A 22,167-nucleotide genomic window follows, 5' to 3' on the forward strand; every position below is an offset into this window, starting at 1 on the left:
AACGCTTAGCGAGCGCTTTCTTCTTATATCCCCGCCTGATGTCACGCTGTGGGGGACGGGCACTGCCGAAGCCTCTTCCAATAGAGGCAGGACTCCGCATCCTATTAGCATAACTGCGAGGAAGGGACGAAGGGTTTAATATTTTGACAGCTAGACACTGTCAGCTGACTCAATGGGAGGGAGGGGGCTGATCGGGTCGCGGCATGCAGAGCAGCTGAGAAGCAGATGCATGCCTTTACAGCGCTGCGCGCCTCAAAAGAAGCGATCGGGAGCAAGCAGCGCGTGTGCACGATCTCCATGCCGTTTCTTTTTATGTACACTGTCGGGCAATAAACGAAATGTTACGTGTTCACATAAAAAATGCTTCGTGTCTTGGGTTATAAACCTATCACTGCTACAACTAGTATCCCACATCATAAAACGGATGAGCCGATCGGTGCTTTTGGTGGTTTTCTAATAAGGGTATGTTAAGAAAAAAGGAAAACAATGCACTCGTTAAACAAATTACTTAAGTACATGCCAATGAGCAGCTTGTACCTCTTAGTTTTTGGTACTGTTCACAGACGAATCACATCTGTATGTTCACCCAGGCCTAAAACAGGCAATCTGTTAAAAAATATTTATTTATATACACACGTGTATGTGTGTTTCTGCCAGGTATTAATATTAATATTTGTGCTGAAACATTTCAGCTTGTGCAAAGTATTACAACCGCTACGGTTACTGTTGTTATTTATTACTATTACAATGGTGATCTATCAGTAACAGTGCCTATTACTGCTGTCTCTGGCACTGTAAATAATATGTAACCATGCAAAATATTAGCCTAAAACTGGTGTTTTTGCATTAAAGTATTTAATATTGCTAACGAAGTGGTCGTGTTGGCGGTTAAATGCAACAGCAGTAGAAGTAGTGCTTGCAAAAAGAGAAGACCAAAAAACCTCCCGATTTGTCGTCACAATAATACAAGTAATACATGGGGTATAAATGATTGCAATAATAGGTAAAAGGCTTCTTGTGAATGCAAAAATATATTAATCTGAATGTCCAAAGTGTTACGGTTATTCCTGTTAGATCTGTGAACAATAATATCAATGATGTAATCTGTAAAATTATACTTACATGTTATTGGAAGGATTATATTGGTTACTAATATGCATAGGCATAATCACGCTTTTTACATTCGCTTCCGTTGGGGAATTTCAAGTTATAGTGTGCAAAACACCAACATGTTCTGTGACATATAGTACAGTGCAAACTTGAAACGGCCACAACTGATTATGACACACAAAACAAAAAGGGTGCTCACTATTTAAAGTTATTTTAATACTACGTAAGCCTTGCATGTGTCATATAGTTGTGCTATTTAAAACAACGTTTTATCATGGCAGCTCAAATGCATTTTCTATTAGCATAAAACGCACGACAATATTTATAAAACGAAACCCAAGGTTAAAGCAAATTACTCGTCATGCACCGTTTCATGCTTAGAACCGATGGTAGCAAATGTGTGTACTTTTTATAGCCTTTAAAGAACATTAAACGTTGAGATATAAAACATGACATCTGGGATTCAAATGAACATACTCCCATGCTAGCTATTGAAAAGAAAAAGAAAAAGATAAAAAAAGACTCGTTATCTTTTTGTTTGGATAACACGACTTCTTAAACTTTTTTAACACTGAAGCCTGCGGAGCGCGGCTTTCCTGTTGGCTCCGCCAGTTCCGCACTCTGAGGAAAAGACGCTAAAGAGCGACTCCAAGAGGCAAAACCAGACACCGTCGGGTGGAACTTTACTTAGGTACACGGATGGATCCTCGGCTAGAAAAGGGAACTTTTATTGATCAATTTTCACACAATACAAGTTTCATTATCTTTCAGCTTCCCTATGTTATCACTCATTTTCAAATACGTATTTATGCTTATCTTACTGTATATTTGAGTTGCTAATCTTGTATTTAAAAGCTAAAAAATAAACAATACAAATTGAGCGTTTACTAAATGAAGGCGGGTAATTCGTGGTAAAAATTTATTAAATGCTGCATCGGTATTATATATACACAGTGTGTGGCGTGTTTTACATAAAGGTTTCTTTTCAGCAAGTCGTGTTTAAAAAATGTTTAGCATCCACCGGAGGAAATTGGTTGTAAATGAGTCAATGAGACCTATCGATCTGATTATAATCCCGTTTACTCTACTTATATACACTTGAGTACACATCCCCAAGTATTGATTCCTTAAAGGATTGAGATTGCTGTGTAGCTACAGAGCAGACAATATAGCTGGTCAGCAATGTTTCCACACAAATGCTTGGATTTATTCAATTTCTTACTATGGGGCATGAGTTAGAATAAATAAGAGCCCAGTAAGCATGAGTTTCTCACTACCGCACAAAGAAAAAAAGCTAACATTTCATATAAATATGTGATTAATGGTTTTAAAATTTGAAGTCGTTTTTTTATGCAGTTATTTTAAAGAATGTTAAAGCACTAAACACGCGTTTTACTAACAGCGCATTCCATTCTCTTCTGTCTTTGTATGAAGAGCACTCACTATGTTCGAATAATGAGGAACTTTTTTGTGTGTGTGTGAACTTTTACTGTAGGCTATTGTATCCTGCTTTATTTTTACAACAACATAAAACGGGATAAAATTAGAATTCGATTTTTTTAAGCCTGCTGGGTTTGTTTTCTTTAGTGATATTTTGAACTAATACGTGCATATACAGTTCCGCATCGTTGTGTAGATCTTCTCTCAGCAAATGATGCGTGCTTGTTATTTTTAAGTAGGAGGGCTTATGTACGTGCATAACATATACTAATTTTTGATGCAAAATATTGTAAACAAACATCTTTGACTGATAGCAAGGAACTGCGCTAGTCCATTCAAATAAATGCTTCCCTGCTGAGAAAAGGGGGGAGGGGGGGTATTGGGGCGTATAAGCTAAGGTGATGATCGTGGAACAAAATACTCCCAAAAAACCTGCTCCATCTTCTAGTGTCCTGAATGGCAGGGTCAATCGGCAGAACAGGTGCTTTCTGTCGAAAGAATTTATAATTAGTTGTTGAACAAGAGGTAAAAGTGAACGTTCTTGTGCCTGAGTGGGCTTGGCTAGCAGCATCGGTCCTTATGATTATGTTTTAATATTACAGACGTTCTTATTGAGATAACTACACAATACTTAAAGGAGACACCAAGGGAGTATGTTCATTTGTAAAATTTTACTTCATGTTTTAACCAAGTTTAGCATCGGGTTTTTGTTTGTTTTTTTTTTTTTTTTCTTCTTTTTTTAAGATTCCTTGATAAGCAAAATTTGAGATAAATATCTCTTGCGGAGACGAAGTAACGTTTTCAAGCTTCCGCAGCTTCATGCGTATTTAAACAAGAGTTGTTCGTTTCATGCTTACGGAGTAACCTCAAAGATTAGATTTTCCTATTAGGTTAAAATGCATCATTTGAATATGAAAACGTATCTTCAGACTTATACCATACCGCTAGTGAACTATGAAACCAAACCATACAGAAATACATATACAATAATTGTTAGCATAGGTTGACATTAAAAGCGAAATCCTTAACGGGGAAGTTAACATAACTGCTAGAAAATAATAGCACTAAGGAGTTGTTAATTTCCATTAGTATAAGATGATGATTTAACACCATACATTGACTGATACCGTAGCCGATTCGAGTAAAACTTAACAGCCTGGCATTTTAAAGTAAAAGCCAACTGTAAAGCAGTTACAACGCAATAAACTTGATTTTAACTTGGCGAAGAAATTGCAGATGCGTGTTGCCTTGCTGTCCCTATCTGTGTGTTAAACAGGGCCGCACAAGAAACTCTGAGGGTGGTGGGGGGTAGAGATAAAATGCACGCTGCGTTTCTTCTACAGTCCAGGATATGAAAAATACTCCAGCCTTGCAAAAAGCCTCTAATATACCCCAAGCTGCCGTGAAATCCACCCCCCTCGGTAATAGAAGGTTGTAATGGAGACGAGATGTGAAATGTCTAAGTCAGCACACTATCGTTGGTTAATGATCTATTAAGTGATCTGTGCGCTTCAAGACAGCAAGAAAAAAAGTGTTGATGTTTGCTTATTTAGACTAATGAGATCCCCATCCTACGAATTTTAAGAATGAATAACAGAAAATTCACCTTAAAAAGTACCCCCTTGTTCAACCCCTATCATAAAAGTCAATGTTAGAGGCTGGATGCATTGCAGATTATTGCGATGCTCCCACTTTGTCATCTTTGTTCGGTGTTACGTTTAGCACGGGAAAATATTTCATCTCCTATTAAATAAAAATGACAGCACAGACAGTAAATGCGCCAGAGTCTGCAATTCGGTACACCTCAGAGGACCGAGACCACATCGAAGAGGCACTGGCAGAATGTTGGCGAGGAGAAGAGATGAATACTCTGCGTTTCTCCAGGTAAATGCTGCTCATGCGATCTGCTTCACCTTATGTGTCTGTGAAGTGCGGAATGTAGGTAACTCATTCAAGAAATTGTTTTGTGCCAATCAAAGTTGGTCCTTTATTATACTGTTAAACATCACGAAAAATGCACTGTTACACGAGGTTTTGTGCTTTACAAAAGCTGGCTACATACTAGTGATCACTTTGATATAGCGCCTTTGTTTTATCACGTACCAGCATCGTTTTCAATTAACAGAACAATGAGCCGCAGTCGTACTTAGTCAATTAGCCACGAATCGCGAAAACTGACCTCTGACTTTCATATATTTTAATTGAATGATGCACCATTTCATTCTGAATCCGCCTTATTTCATTTTCTGTGCCGCTGCCTATTATAATTACAACTGCCTACCATATGCTCGCAAGGTTTAAATCTTGACTGTTTTATTTCAATAGACTGCAATGTGTCATAACATTAGGAAGAGGACATGAGACGGTTGCGAACTCTTAAAATACGTTAAAGAAATGCACTATAACATTCAAACTGAAACAGTTACACTAAACTGCAGCGAGAATTCTCTTCCTCGTGTGAGAATTTCAAAAAAGACTGCGTAACAGACATAGACGAATTTGTTCTGCATTTACAGTTAAATATTAAAGCAATTATTATTTCAGACTTCTTTAAATACTCCTTAAATTAAAAGAGTTCAAAAAAAGATTACCATCACCGTCTTCGTCATGATTATCACCAAGCACATAGTGAAAGTTGTGTTTTACGTAAAAGATAACATGCTATGACGCATAATTAAACTACATCTTAATTACCTTCGCATTCAAATGGTAGTAGATATCAATAATATATTTGTGTTGCTATAATAAAATAGTATTTTATCTTAATTTGTTTTACTTGTTTATTTTTTTTTTTCTTAAATTATTTAATGTCCTTTGTGCATATTTTATACTGGCACTTTGATTAATGACTGTATATAAACAATACGGGTTCTTGGCAACACCTAAAAAAAGAATCCCTTAATTTTTTAGACTGTCTATGCCTGAAGCACTCGTGTATACAACAGAATCACAAAAGGTAAGTGTTAAACTCTTTTATCATTTTAAAAGTGTCATTAATTACATACATGAAATACTTGCGCGCATACATAAATGGTGTTACATTGCTTGGCAGAACAGTGTCACGTTTGAAATAAGTTTCAAGATTCTGTTCAGGTACTTGAAGAAAAAGTGAGTTCAAGCAGGTTAGTTCACTGCTTTTAAATTAATAAATAGCAGTGTTCAGTTAACACTGATTTTTTTTTTTTAAGTCGACGAATGCTCTCTGTTGGCACCTAATGATGTTTTCCAAAGCTTATTATAATCTTTAGTTTAAGCGAGTCATATCTTCAGATTATCATCATAACCGCCACATACAATATTTCTTCTAAATGACCCTTAAAATGACATCAAGTTGATACGTTTGCATTGGTTGTTTATCGTGTAGAGGACAGCGCCCTCTATCTTATTATGTGATCTCAACTGAATTAATTAAAGGGTTTATTTGTGTGGAAGATACAGGGTAAAATAAAGCATGGATAAAAATGTTAGAAATTTTAGCAAAACCACAGAAAGTTCAAAAACAAAATGGTAGATTTACTAGAGAAGTATTCTCACACATTAATAATTCTAAGCAAGAGGATTGCCTAAATAAATCGCAACATTTATATTTAATATTTAACTCAAAATTATGAGTACATGGCTGCAACTAATTCGAATCTGTCTATCCATCGATCTATCGTTAGTCCAGCACTTTTTGATTTTTATGTAAACATGTGAATAAGACAATGCTTACAATTTAGCATCAATTACGCATGCTCCTAATCTCTCTCTCTGTACAATTTGCTAAATATGAAAACGCGATTTACTACAGATAAAGCGACAGTTATGTATTACGATTTTATAAATAATCATAACCTTTCAAGGTTTTCAAGGTGTGTACTTTTAACATTATCAAAATGTTGCCATGAAAGCTATACTTTTTATTATTTTTTTAATAGCTAATTGAATAAATAAATTTTGGCGAATGGTCTTGAATGGTGCAAAGTTCGTGGCTGAACAAAGGAATCTTTCGAATGACTATGAGGTTTGACCTACGGATCATTTCCACAAAAGAGAAAAGAAAAAATCACCGTAGTGGAATTCCAACCTCGTAAAGGGGGGAAAAAATCAACGTATTACTCGTTAGTATCCTCCGAATGAACAGGCCGAGGTGGTTTATAATTTAATTTAAGAAGAATATTCTTTGAATATGATTTGCAGCTGACATCGAAAGTTTTTTTTTTTAATTAGCTAAATTATAGAGGTCAGTTTTGATAAATGTAAGAATATCTATGTATCTGTCTGTCATTTGCTAAATCACATGCTTTGAAACTCTAAAAATAAAAAAATAAAAAAGAGTTTCAAAAACTTTATGAATGACGTTGTGCAAAATTCCTGTGAGTACTTTGCACATGCATCGATAATGATAACGTCCGGATTGCATTAGAGTAGGCTGGCCAAAGTAGTATCTTTATTAAATATTTATTCAAGACAGTGCTCTGGCTGCAAAGGGTGAAATCTATAGACCCAAGGCTAATAAGAAAATCCACGAAGTCTGATAAATAACATCTCTCGGAATTGGGACTAGCAGCACTGTATGTTAGATGCCTCAGCTAATGTAATTACAAGCGACAGGCTATATTATTATTATTACTATTATTATTATTAGATGTTGTTGGCTGTTGTCATTATTATCGTTAATATCACCATTATGTTTGCCTAATCATGACTGGTTCTCCTGATCGTTGCGTATGGGTTTTGAGCATTTACATTTTTTTGGTCTTCTTTTGGTTACTAACTGAACCTTCCTGTTACAAAGCTAATCTCGCTTCAGTTCATGCAGTGTTCAGGACGGCAGCTACAAATATTATTTTGATGCGTGCACTCGTTATAACTTTCTTAAGCTGCAGAGTAATATAGTGACACTGCGATTGTATGTAAAAAGCCACATACGAAGTCAACATGAAAAGAGAGCATTTGCCCAACTAAGCACAACTGTAATCCTTATGGACGATTTTAAAAAAGTAATTTTTGATCAAAATGTCATTGTATGACATTTCCCTGCTACCCTAAGCCCCTCCCCCCCGGCAAGATTGTAATTTTAAACCGCACATTTCGAATGTCCAGTGTGGTTTTCCGCCCTGCTTCTTGGTTGACATTTCAGTCAGCTAGAACCCGTCTCTGCTGTACCAGTGCCTCTGACGTTTTCGGTGTCCAGCTGTTGTGTGTGTGTGTTTTTTTTTTTTATAATATAGCTTTTTAAAAATTATTTCTGTATCAAATCTCTTTACACAAAATACGACTTCTTATGTATGTGGCTCCGGATAAAAGTGTCCGCTAAATAAATACTTGTAGATGTAAAACTCGAAGGGATCGAGTAATACCTGTATGCATAATGTAACGAGAAAGATCTTACGTTGGCAAAAGCCGCCTAACCAATAAAAAATAATTAGAACAAATTCATATAAAAGGCAAAACACGACATACACATATAATTTCAGCAATTGAAGCGATGGAAGATAAAACTATTTTAAGCGTACAGCTTCGCTATCAGAGGGAAATCTGTAGTGAAATATCTTGAGGCATTTGAGCGTGGAATTGTCTCCATCTAGCTTTCAAACCAAAGAGATGTCGTTAGTTGACAGCAACTACACCAATAAATTCTTGTTCATTAATCCAGATGATGATTAATACTACTACTATTGCTACTGATGATGATAATAATAATACATTAATACAAATAAAGACGTTTTGCGTTCTAATTTAATATTTCTGTAGTAATGTCTTATCCCGATAAATTTCATGCGCTTTCTCTCTGTTATTGTTTTTGTTTTTTCTCCGGACATACTGGGTTCTCTAGCCACGGCAATTCTGGGATGTTCTGGTGTCCATCCGGGCTTGTTTTACGCCTTGCGTTCGACGCAATTGTTTCAGTGGTTCGAGGCCCAAAGTTGAAATAACTCGGACTGGGAAGCTAATGGATAAATACTTCGTATTGGATAATAAGAAAGTCGTTTTGTTGCTTTCCTCTGCGTTCAAGAATGTACTCTGTATTTCACACATTAGGATTTAAAATATAATCCGTCGCATTTGATATTGGTAGTGGCGCAGTTATAGTCATCACAGATTCTGCGAATTGCTCGGACGATGTCCGCGTGGACTTTGCAAGTTCTCCCCTTGTGTGAATGAGTTTTAATCCCCTATCTCCAAAGTGGTAGAGATTAGGTTCATTACCAGTTACCAGTTACTTGTGAATGTGTACCTGAGTCGACCTGTGGTGTCCGGTCCAGGGCTGAAGAGGATACGCTTCATAATAAAAATTCCACCCAGTTGTCACTTGATTGCCACCGCCTCCTGCATGCGTCATCTCTAATTAATTTACGCAGTTACTATGTTGTTTATCTCCTTAAATCTTTTATAACGCATGTATTTTTTTAATTAACACACAAGACGCAGAACCTTTACCCTTAACGTTACTGAAGACACACACACGAGTCAATGCATCGCCAGAAGTGATTTGTATATGAATTATAAAGAATAATTTTCTTATTTAAATCCTGTCCATAGCTTCGTTTCATACCAAACAGTATATAGAATTTTACTAAAACATGAAGTAATTGCATTACACTAATATCCCACAATAAAATAATCAGCTCAATATTTCAATAAACATTTTTAAATGTATCTTTAAATCAATTTCAAGATCAAAGGAAATCATTACATTTGTAAGTGAAATGAGTTTCATATTGTTCAAGTATGAATCAACTTATCGTTCACAGTACTGAATCTAAAGCACAATTCTGAATTAGATAATACACTGTTCAGTACACTGTGCATTTTGTGAACTTACAACAATCCCAGTCAAGAGTTTCTTGATAAGTTGTGACAATTCTGCAGAAAGATTTTATTTTTTAATAAATTAGGTACTATATGGTGATAATTTGTAAGTATACTAGTTAAAAAAAAAGATTTTATGAATGGAGTTGGATGGAGCACTGGACCAATCCATAAATAACTGGTGAAAACCAACTGCACATTCACCTTTACTCACACCAGATGAATTTAGACAGACAGACAGATAGAGTAGGTGGCACACAGGATGGATGGGCACCCCATCAGGGACTCAGGATGATTCCTTACCCAGTCGTGAGGCCCTGAATGGACAGAAAGGCATCCCGGAGGAAGGAGGTTTCACCCAGAGAAGGCTTCCCTTATAGAGGTATGGACATCCCAACTGTAGAAGAAAATGGTTCCTTACCTGGATGGGAAGCCCTTCATTTTATCTTTTGCCACTACCCTCAGTGGGTCAAGAATGCATCCCATAACTGAGCCTGCCTTCTTAACTCAGCTTCTATATTCTCTGGGCTTTTCTTGAAGTGATGCAAACCATAGCAAAGAAAATTGTACTGGCTATCACAGTTAAAGAAGATTTAGCCAATGTAACTACTCATATTAAATAATAGTCTCCTAATAAAAAATATCCGCTCTTTCTTATATAGTCCAGCTGGTCACTGCTGAGGGGCACCAAGTATCTATAGCAGTGTAACACCTCTATACCCACTCCCCAAATAGGGACCAAACCTACAGGTTCTTAGGTGTAGCAAAAGTCAATAAGCAGTTCTGATTTTGATGATGTTGAGTTGCAGACAGTCGTCTTATGCAACATGAACTGAGGTTCCCAGTCTCACTCTGTCTCATCCCCCTTGTCAGTACACCCTATTAAATGCAGAGTCGTCAAATAATTTCTGCAAGTGACATGATCTGGTGTTATATTTATAGTCCGAAATGTACAAAAATGTTACAAAAGTGTTACAAAAATATAAGAGGACTGTTCCTTGTGGTTCTCCGGTGTTTCTCATATCTGTATCAGAGACCAGTCATTGAGCCTCACAAACTACAATGTACCTAATATTTCGTCCATTATCCCGGACACTATAGGCTCATCCACCTGCATAGCTCTGAGTTTACCCTTTAACAGATTTGGCTGGATGATACTGACGGCACTGGAAAAATCAAAACACATAATCCTCATGATGTTGTCAGTTCAAATGGGAATAAGCCTGAGCAGCAGAGAGATAATTGCATCTTCCACTCCAATATTTGGCTCATAGGTAAACTGCAGTAAGTCCAGGTTGTCCATAACCAGATAGGTTATATAGTCAAGAACCAGCATCTCAAAGGTCACCATCATGTGGGACATAAAGACCCTGGTCTATAGTTACTAGGTTAAGTGATTTCTGCCTTCCTGGGAACTGAAACAACAAGCAGTGGCACTTTCTGAAGGTTCTATGACAAAACAACTGAGGTGGCAAAAAACGTCACAAATTTTGCCAGCATAAGTCTTAAGTTCTCAAAGAATGGTTTCATCTGGTCCCATACTTTTTCCTCTGTGTTGCCTCCTTAGTTGTCTTCTCACTTGGTCATTAGTTATGGACAGCCAAAGCTGATATTTAGAGATAGGCTCAGCACTTGCCATACCAGTTGACAAGACAGGAGTAAAATACATACAGAGAGTTGTTGATGCAGTAGTGATGGTGGTTGTGGCGGGCCAGACTGGCCATTGGTGCGGGGAGAGATATACAGCAGACATATTATTTGGATTTACTGTAAAAGGAAACAGAGTACCAACAAAAATTTGACACTGACACAGTAAGAATATGCAATACATTATTTAGGTACTATCCGATCCAGGAATTGAAGACAGCTCCATGTGGGCTTGGGGCCTCATTAGCAACTGTACCGTGCTATTGTGTTGCTCTGTATGCTCTGCCTCTAAGTTGATGTGTCTAGCACTAGGCCTAACATTTTTTCCATGACACAGCACCAAGTAATATGCCATGTACACATAATACATTTGGAAAAAATATATTTAATGTTTGCTATTTATAGACTATCATTGCCCCTAGTGGAACAACTGAGTAATTCTCTGTCTCAATCTCTGACTATTTCTAAATAATGTGTATTCAATAAGAATAAGCCCAAATCTGAAACACAGTAGCACTGGAAGCAAGCTTTGGCGTAATACACTAAAAAGTACAAAACTACAAGAGCACTAAAAAGAGTATTTAACTTTTGAAATAACAGAATGGGTGGGCATATTTTCAGACAGTTTTGACATATAAATGAATGAATAAAAGTCTATGACACCAGAGGAAAATTAGAGAATTACAACAAAATGACACAACAGTAGGGTCCCTGCTGGGTCCCTCTGATGAGGTTTCTTGCAGTTGTAATCATCACAGCAAACTGAACCAGCCCTTGATAGAGCAATTGAGAACAGCACCTTATTTTAAGGGGAAAAATGTGAAAGTATTCAGCTTAAGATCTGAGTCTGTCACAGAGAAATTGTTACATCCATTCTGCACATCAACTTCCTCTGTTAAATTAAGACCACAAGAATCCCTCCAAGAAAGCCCAAGAATTGGTGCATAGATTTTGACACCTCATCTGTAATGGACAGCAAAGTACATTCTGTCACATGACACTGTGTGACCAACAGACAGTGACTTAATCTGCCTGTGTTCCAATTGGAAAAACAAAAGAAATGTAACCAAATTAATTTATCAAATGTCGTAAGTTGCTTTGGATACAGGCATCAGCCAAATATGTGAATCTTAAAATATGAAGTTCACTGCCCATTTCACTTAAAATTAGGTTTACCTTCAGCTAGGACTAGATGAAGCTGCTAAGACAGTTCCTATAAATATTTTCACCCCTTATTATTTGGAGGGGCTGAAATACTATAGTAGTATAAAATGGGACACACAGAAAGGAGAGGAACCTTACTTCACCATCCAGCTCATGAGATATTTCACTGGAACAACACTGCATACAGAGGACTCAGTCTGTGGATGTTCTTGTGAATAAATTGTTAGTAAGTGTGAATCTTCCCCAATCTGAAGCTTCAGTTATTTTGTTGTCTATATCTCTTTTGAACCCTAGTGAAATAAAAGTCTTCAACTGGCCATTGAAAAAAATACTTGGAAAGTTTAAGAGACATTCAGTATTTTGTTGCTTTAGGAAGCAACTAAGCATACAGTACAATTGGAAAGGTGCATATATTATTTAACTTAATTATCAGAAGGCTATTGATAGCCCTACATAGGAGGTTAGTTATCAAACTAGTAGTGGGACTTCAAGGGATAGATTGTAGATGTAAGCAAAATTGGGTTAAAGACAGGAAGAAAAAGGCTATGGTATGATGAACTTTGTCATAAATTAGGTAATGCTAAAAGCTCTGTTCCTCAGGTGTCAGTACTGGCTCTTCTTTTGTAAACAGACATACAGTAAATTATCTTGATAAGAACCTAAATAACAAACTGGTTAAGTCTGTAGATGATACCAAACTAGGTTGAAAAATATAAAAAAGTACAGTGAGTCGAATCATTACAGATGGACTGAGACAGAATTCAGGCTTGGGCCAGTTTGTGGGAGATGAAAATTAATGCAGAAAAATACTAAAAAGTTTGAATTAAATGGACTTTGGGAGGTTTGAAATTCGAAAGTACCCCTTATGAGAAGGGCCTAGGAGTTATGGTGGACTGTTCACTACATATTTTCAGACAGTTTATTTATTTATTTATCTATCTATAGCACTTTTCTAACCAGCTATTAAGCAGGCTAATTAGACTAATGCTTCTATAAACCGATGTGTGGAGTACAAGTCAAACTATAAAGCATGTTTGTGTGGCCTCACCTGAAGTATTATTTTCAGTTTCAGACCAAAAAAACATATTAGCTTTTGAAAATAGGCTGAAGAAGACCTGATTTCAGGACGGTGAGGTATAAACTATGAGGGAAAATTATAGAGATGGAACCTTTTTATTTTAAGCAAATGAAGGCAACATGACTGAAGTGTTCAAAATTATGAAGGAAATCGGATCCAATTTCAAAATGAGATTTTCAAAAAGAATACTGCGACACAAATGGAAATTTGTTATAGGTATATTCCAAAGGTTTGAAAGATTTTCATCACAAAGAAAACTATAGACACAGGAAATAAATCACCAAGTAGTATGGTAGACAGTGGTACATTAGGGTTGTAACCACAAGGGGAGGTACCACCAAGCCCCAAACTGCAGGAACAATGTTATCAAACACAATTCAAATAAACAATTTTTTATTAGTCACCAACATTTTTCAAATAAGCACCAGGCAAAATACTCAAGTACAAACAGATTATTTTCCTCTTTCCGCCTCCAATTGAGTGTCGCCCACTGCCTCCCAACACTGACTACCTGAGGTGAGTCTGCAGGCTTCTTTAAAATTGGACCTGGGATTGCTTCTGATATCCCAGGACTGGTCATCTGGGTTAGGTAGAATCTGGGGTAGTACCCCACCGCAGCAACCTCTAGAGGTACTTAAGTATTTTTGGATTCCAAGTCCCATGAAACCCTGTAGGTGTCTCAAATGTGTTCAGCCTGGAGGAACATTGCCATCTGCTGTATTGGGGAATGAACTGCTTCCAGCACACGTGTTCATCCAGTCTATTCATCATTCTTCTCTCCATGCGAAAACTGAACATGGTGCCTCTTTTCTGTAGAAATTAAGCGAATAAGATTGACAAGTTTTGTTTGGCTAAATGGCTTCATCTCAACAAAATGGTTCTACTGTTCATATGATCCCATGTGGCCAGTCAGTAAAAAAACACAGAAAGAAAATGTAAAAGAAAGTAACAGTTTAGAATAGGGTGTTGCCTTTAATGCATCTATTAGTCAGTTATACCTAGGCTGCAAGACCTTTTATCTTATTGGGACTTACTTACTAATCACTAATTTTGGAACAGAATCTTTCTATTGTACATCTCTTGTTCTCTTACTACTTTGTACCAAGACAATAGCAAAGACTTTATTTTATCTACCAGTACATGAGTAATAGGGAAACCAATGCAAGGCCTTAAAGGACCTTTTGTGATACTATTCTTGATTGCACCTTACAGTATGTGTGTCTGACTTACAATTCCCTTTCACATCAATTTCAGAAAACGCAGCTACTATTCTTCTTGAACATTGAAAAAACTTTTTTCCTTTTTATTTATTTATTTTTATTTACTGAATATTCTAGCATGATAGCACAGAGATGAAGTGGTTAGCACCGTTGCCTCAAAGCTCCAGGTGATCTGGGTGCATTTTTGAGTCATGTCTACAACTGTATGGAGATGAGTTATTTTGCCCTATTCTGATATGATTTTGTTGAGGTCCTTTTGTTTTTCTCTAAATATGTTAGATTAATTAGCAATTCTAAAATGGTCTGATATGAAGGGGTACAGGTTCCACAGGGTCATGCGGTGTTTAGTAATGCTGATACACAGATCCAGAATCCTATGTTCAACTCCTACACCCTGGCGCTCTTACCATGAAGTCTTTTCCTATCGGACTGGGTTTTTTATACAGTACTATAGCTTTCTTGCTGCGTCCTAAAGGTCTGTGGACTAGCACTTTGACAGGATTTGATTTCTGCTGGGACAGACGTCTGCTCTCCATGACCCTGATATGAGTTAAATGATAAGTTTGGTATTTTTCAACTTATTTATTAATAATCACTCTGTATATTAATTGCTACATACAATCATGTTTTAAAGTAAGCATTTTTTAAAAGTTTTTTAAAAAAAACTTGTCTGTTCTTGCATCTTACAATGGGGTTAAAGGGTACACAGATTCATAGATGAATGAAAAACCCTTAAACTTACCAAATACATTCATTATTCAAACCAAAAATATTATCAAGTGTTGATCTGCATCTAGAGATTGCACACATACTGCAATACAGCATATCCATTTTCTTTTATTTTCATGATTTGGCATTGTCTTTTGATCTTGGATGTGCAACTAGAGATGTAATACTGTCTGTTTAGTGGAATATCTCTGGGTAGAGCATCTAGTGTTAAGATACAGTATTTAAAGACAGCAAAAGCTTGACTGGAATTAAAATCTGGCATGCACTCTCAGCATACAGCAAAAGCACATCATCAGTGAACAAAAAAAAATGTAAAGTTAACATTCTATTTTTAATAACATATAAGTGTCTTGCATGCATAGGAAATAATTATAGACCAACTCCTGAAAGAGCTGTTATTAGTGGGATATTTTTTTGTTTGTTTTCTCTTTTTTGGGAGGGGGGCACTTTCTAATAAACGTCTCTAACCACAGTGCACACATGTCAACTGTGACCCCAAGACCAGCTGTTTTTTTTTTAAGCTGAAGAAATCTCTTGATTTTGAAGCCGCATTTGACCAATGTGGTGAGCTCAAAAAATAACTTTTGCTCTCATTTTATAGCATTTTCTTCCAGACATCACACAGAGTCTGAAGACAAACCCTGGCTTCACTGTGACAACAGCTGTCCTAGGCTGACCTGTAATATATTGTGGAATCATCGCCTTGACGGAGAGATGACTGACAAGAGAAAGGAACCACTCATTCCGTTACTGGGCTGTATTTAACAGGCTGTCTAATTACACAGAGGATATTCAAGATGTAAAAACATGGTACTGAATGTTGCGAAACATATAATATGCAAATCACTCATACTTTCAGAAAGTAATTGAAGACAGACCAGAAGGGAAGCTTGCTTCCAAGTCTTGTATTTCCTGTCCATTACTTCCAGAAAATATCTAAGTTAGGGAAAGAATCTGTTCGCTTCTGTAATTATAAGGTCAACATTTCTTCTTTCATAATTTCATATGCTTCTTCCATTTCTAAACATTTCATTTAGATTTGCAAAAACTTACTCACTAAGGTTTTCTTGGTGATGAAATGACAATAATGCAATATTATTTTTATAGGCTGTACACTGCAAGACAGAAAGCTGACATCGTTTGGTGGATGTTATGGTAGTTATTGAGTTTTAATGAACCATAAAACTCACATTGCACGGCCAAGATAGACAGACAGACACAGTAGCCCCTTCTGGCATTTGATCAAAGAGCTCTGGTAGAAGGACGATTATTTACAGTGAGTACAGTACTGTTCTCAAACCTTTTAGACCAAACATACTCTTCCAATCAATGACCATACACATAACTCATCCATCACTTTTCACACACGTGAATTACAACAGCAGAATCATAACTGGAATACAAGAATGAATACCATACAGTAAACTCATATGTAAAAATGACACTATCATCTACCTGTTGCACAAAAGGAAAAATAGGGAGTGGCTCAGTAATAAACCAGTATGGCCGCTTCTTTGATGACCCTACTTTTCACTATAAAGCTTAGCACAGTTAGGAACAACCAGTGAAGTTTTACTTTTGGGTTCTGCTCAACGTTCATTTTTTGACAGTACTTTGTCTTCACTGATTTATGGTATAAGTGCATAAGTAACCCAACATACGTAGAGAATTTATAGCAATGGTCACAAATACCTTTAATGCTTGCTTAAATCTTTAATATTGCCTTTTATCCAAAACCCACAACAGACTTTTATTTGAACTGAATATTTAGTCATCCATCCATCAGCTCCAATATTTTATCCAGGCTTGTCATTTTAAGTAGTTTGCAACATTGATTCTAAGGCATTGCCCTGGGTGCAAAGTTATAAGATGCTGGACAAGTTAATCAAGGAGTTCAATAATGAAGCCTTTCATCCTAAACACATTTTCCTCTATAAATTCATGTGGCAATGCTAAAGAACCCTGCCATGGCTGGTAGTCAGAATGCCAGTTCTACAGATTAAACAGACTGCCAACAAAAATGGTGGCCTTCACATTTCAAATAGAAATTCTTTATCCAAGTGTGCAGAGTGACAGCCAGTGCACTTTAGTGAACAAAAGAAGTGTCATGGTTGCTTCCCAGTCTTTGAATTTCCTTACATTTTTTTTAGGAAGAGGATGCTTTAATGATGTTGATGATTCTTAATGACTTGTTAAGCATCAATAGAAGCTCATCTGGTAATTTTTAAGTGGCAAATTGCGTTTGCATGAATTCAGGAAACTGTTTAACTTTTCTCATGAAAGCTAAAGTTTCTTAATGTTCCCTCAGTATGTATTCCTACACAACTTGCCCAATACATTAGCCCTAAAGGAGACATCGATTAAGTGGAAAACCTCTTCTATTATTACATGAGTAGATTGGATTGGCTGAAAAAAAGGCCCACATCTATTGTACCTTTAAATAAGTAACAAACATAAACCAAAGGATTGTCAAGATTTGTAACAACTGTGAACTTGTGAATCTCAAGTGTCCTTTTTGATATGAACAACTAGCTGGCAGAGACTACTGTCAGACATACTGTCATTGTGGTCAGCCACAGTAATTCTGAGGAGAAAGACTAGATCCAACTTTTTTGACTGCCTTTCTCCCAATGCATGCAGCTGACCATGTCTTTGAAAATAGGTCAGCCTAAATGTTCAATGATATTTTGTTCAATTTTTTTAGCTATTTTCTGGCTAAGAAGTTATAATGCTGTATAAACATTTTTTCATGGTCTACTGCTTAAGTATCGCTGCATTCATTTGCCACCTTTTTGTAGTTCTTTTAGTTTGCACTGGAAAATGCCTTTCTTTTCATTTCTCTTCTTCCTATCTTAGTGGCAAGGTAAATAAGGGTTAGAAAACACTGTTGGCTTGAACCTACATTCAAATCACATACTATGGAATTGGACTTTCCAGAATTGTCTGACCATGTAAACCACACTTGCAGTATGCTGTAACTGTTGTCACACATAGATTTTTACTTTCCATCTTTCTCATCTGCTATATTCCTTCTTTTTTTAACTCCTTTTTAACAGTTTTTGGTGCTGTGTGAACCATTTTTCTTCTTCTCCAGACGTCCCCTTCATTTGAAGCTGCTACCCCATTTTATGGTTTAACTTCCCATCTCTCAGTTACTCCTTATCTCGGTCTTTATTTTTGCAGACGTTTCACTATAATTTTTCATTTTTAACTTTGATCACTTGCATTGGTAGGAGAGCAAAAGACTAGACTCTGTGATAACACAAGTAGTAATTTAGAGAATTAGATAGCGCATTTCAGATTAGATTAGACTGAGCTTTATGTGTCCCCAGAGAAATTTACTTTGAGTAGAAGCTCTTTAAATAAATACTGTACATAGATAGACAGATACACACATATACACACACAATATGTTCGGAACACACGCCAGAATGAAAGAAATAAAACTAAATTTAAAAAGAAGAAAAACGTCTGAAGTTGACTGTGATAAGCCAAGTTAAGTGGCTGTAGAAATAAAGAAAATATAGTTACGGCCGCTTAGCTTATCACAGAAAGGGGGAAAATTCAATAGAAATAAAGTTTTCATTTACCTGTTTTAGCGCCCCGTAATGAGATTTATATGACACCGGCACAGACTTTCACCTATATTTGAGCACAAGGTTGCTCAAACGGATGCATGGAGGCCTATAGGCGCTCCGACAGTAAGCTGTGGAGCTCGCACTGGTCAACGCCGAAGCACGCGGCTGAAACCGTCTTTCGAGCGCGCTCACGGTTTCTGGCGGTCGATGGCGGAGGCGCGCTCCTGTAACCGCTACAGGAGAGAAGGTGAATGTGCTATGTTTAAATTCAGAGAAAGAGATCATAAGGATAGAGCGCTCAGTTTCAGAGTAGCCGGTCAGGAGAATATAAGCAAAAACGGGTGAAAGTAAAACAGTCACTTACCAGAGGCTGAACTCGGAGCCTTTACGTCACCAAGACAGCCATGTACACCGGCGTGCGCGAGTGCGGAAAGGTTTAAATAGGATGAACTGCACCTGAGCAGGTGTTGATGTTCAGTGCACGTCCCGACGGGATGGTTTATTGCGAGATCGCAGGTAACGTAAATAAGGACTGTATGGACAAAAGGGTTCGAGGTATAAAACCATGGGGGTCGTCATTTGACCAGGTCTTCTGGCTTAAGTGCACATCTCTGCTACGGAATTGCTTAGTTTAGTAGTAGAGATACCTTTGTGTATAGTGGGTGCTAAAATCAGATTCACTTCTCGGATTAGTTTTAGTGGAAAGATTTTGTGCTAATGGGTGCTCGATGTATTTCTCTATTTTTTATCTTGTCCTTTTGCCCTTAGTTTTTCTTTTCTTTTCTTTTCTTTTTATATTTGATTATTTTCATCTTGTTCTCCTGAACTGTCTTGTAGCTGGAGGAAGAGATCTGTTTTTCTTCACTTTTGTGTTGGAGCCATATTGTAAATATTATAAGTAACACATGCACTAATTTTCTTTTGTTTTGATGATAACTTTGCATTGGACTTTGTAAATATTTCTGCAAGACATTTGTTTTAAAAATAATTTAGACACGACAGGAATAAAACAGAATCCTATTTTTGAATAGTCTTTCAGTCTGAGTCACTCTTACTCCCCTGGTCTCTCAATCTCATCTACTGGCACCCCAAGTCGGGAATTGTACAACAGTGCTCTTGCAGGGAGTGCTACAGAGCCCCAGTAGCATTTCTTGACACACTTCTGCTGGATGATTCTTTGGCCGAAATTCCTCAAAGTTAGTATGTCAGAGAAAGGATTTGCAAAATTTCACATAATGGCATTAAGCTTTTTTTTTATTATTCTCTCCTCAACTACTACCTCCAGGGGGTCCACAGTGACTCCCATAACTGAGCTTGCCCTTATAATTAGCTTGTTAATTCGGTGGACTTCTTTTGATGTTTCCAACATAGCAAAACCATCCTGGCAATTACAGAGTTGTAGAAGATGTGAAAGATGTCACTTCCCACAATGAAGAAACATAGTTTCCTATGAAAAAAAGAGCCTGCTCTGCCCTTTCTTGTATAGCTCCTCTGCGTTCTCAGACCAGTCCAAGCTACACCTCTACATCCACTCCCTAAATGGTGACCGGACATAAAGGCTCTTTTATGCAGTAAAAGTCAATAACAAGTTCCTTGTTTTTGCTGATGTTAAGTTGCATACGTTGTCCACCTGACTCCTATGCTCTGTCACATCCCCTTTATCAATAAACCCCATAAATGCAAAAACATCTGTGAATTTCTTAAAGTTACATGACCCAGTGTTGTATTTATAGTCCATCATCCAGGAAACCATAGGCCAATCCAGTTTCATATCTCTGAGCTTGCCCCTTATTAGGGATGTTAAAAGAAACAGTAGTTATAGCATTACTATGCAAACATTGAAAAATTAACATTCTCAAACCTGCTTAACGTAATTCAGGGTAGCTTGGGCTTATTCTGGCAACATTGGGCAAAAGGTAGAAACTGGCCTTGGATCGCTGTCAACTGATACACACAGCCAACTGAGAAAAACCAATTAGCCTAACGTCCATGTAGTAGCAGTTGTAGTAGTAGAAATGTCAGCCCTGTAAGGAACTTCTATTTGCATTATGTCTTCATAAAATCCTTCCCAGGCCAAATGACATATCAATCGTGATCATTTTTATTGTATTTTATTACTCGAATACTTTTGCAACAAGCTTTACACAATGTCATATTTGATATCCTCAATTGTAAGTACATATATTTTATTGTAATTTTACTGGCTTCTTGGCATCTAATTATATCACTTAAATTCAATCTTAACCTCATAATTTCAAAAACAAAATTTGGAAATGAAGACTTATATAATTATGGGAATAATATTGTTAAGTTAATTAATTTTCAATAACCACAATTTTTCTATCTCCAGTTTGGATTTCATTACCATTCCCCTCTCAGTGTATCAATGACAACACGGAGTCATTTTTCCAGAATGCTTCTCCTGAATAAGAGTCATATCAGAATGCAGTTTGCCAGATGTTAAATAAGTAGTGTATTCCAATTGACAGCCCAAATGAGGTTCACTGCTGCCACAGTGAATTGTCATTGCGTTTTCTAACCTGCTTAATCTAGGGCAGGGTCATTGGGGCAGCTGGAGCCCATGTGAGCTATTATTGGGTGCAAAGCGCAAACAAACCTTGGACAGGGCACCAGATCATTAAAAACTCACAGTCAATAAAATTGCATGAACAGAAAAATATTGGTTGGTCTGAAGAATCACAAATTCTAATTATAACAGAACATGATAGAAGTTTAATGAGTTAATGGACCTATCAAGCTCATATGTTGAGAATGGAGACTGATGCAGGTAGTGTAAAGTGGTGCTTTCTTGAGATGTGGTGTTGGATCCCTTGGCATTAATACATAAATATATTTAATGGCTATCTAAAATTCAGTGACACTCAGGACTTTTTTAGTACTCTAATTCTCCATGGCACAATAATAAGAAGAAAAACAGTGGTGTAGTTAAGGGAAAATGACGTCTACAGTCATTTGAATAATGAGAAAAAAATGAGGTACTTAAAACAGACCTGTGGAACAGAATGGTCTCAAGAAAGGACTTACATTTTTACTCTTATTCAGTACATGTCACATACAAATCACTCTATTCTGAGGTGTCAGGTTGTTCAGAGTTAGGTCACCTAATGATCTCAAGCTGTCTCAGTCCAATTAGAATCACAAAGTAATGGAGCTTATGCAAGCAACATCTGGAGCAAAGCTGGGGTCATCATTTGATGGGACATTGCAGGATGAACCAGTTGCAGAGTGTCATCCGGTTTTCTCCCACTATCCAAAGACATGTAGGTGAGGTGAATTGGTGATGGTAAATTGGCTCTAGTATGTGTTTTGTGTGTGAGTGTGTATGTTTGTGTAAGTGTTTGCCCTGCAATGGACTAGCATCTGGTCCAGGGTTGTTCCTGCCTTA

The 22,167-nt window shown here is 37.0% G+C and overlaps 2 long non-coding RNA genes across 2 annotated transcripts in view; one reads left to right on the forward strand and one right to left on the reverse strand.

The window, feature by feature from the left end:
* Positions 1-4,050: 4,050 nt before the first annotated feature.
* LOC120515165 overlaps positions 4,051-22,167 on the forward strand; it is a 63,924-nt gene continuing 45,807 nt past the window's right edge. The window contains exons 1-2 of the long non-coding RNA XR_005630606.1: positions 4,051-4,434; positions 5,461-5,506. This is a non-coding gene — a long non-coding RNA (uncharacterized LOC120515165). The remainder of the gene's footprint in view (positions 4,435-5,460; positions 5,507-22,167) is intronic.
* On the reverse strand, positions 13,611-18,987 carry LOC120515166. Its single transcript, XR_005630607.1, has 2 exons — positions 18,774-18,987; positions 13,611-14,044 (listed from the first exon to the last, which is right to left on the reverse strand). It is a non-coding gene; the product is annotated as an uncharacterized LOC120515166 (long non-coding RNA).

The sequence above is a fragment of the Polypterus senegalus genome, chromosome 14, assembly GCF_016835505.1.
Source record: "Polypterus senegalus isolate Bchr_013 chromosome 14, ASM1683550v1, whole genome shotgun sequence".
NCBI lineage: Eukaryota > Metazoa > Chordata > Cladistia > Polypteriformes > Polypteridae > Polypterus > Polypterus senegalus.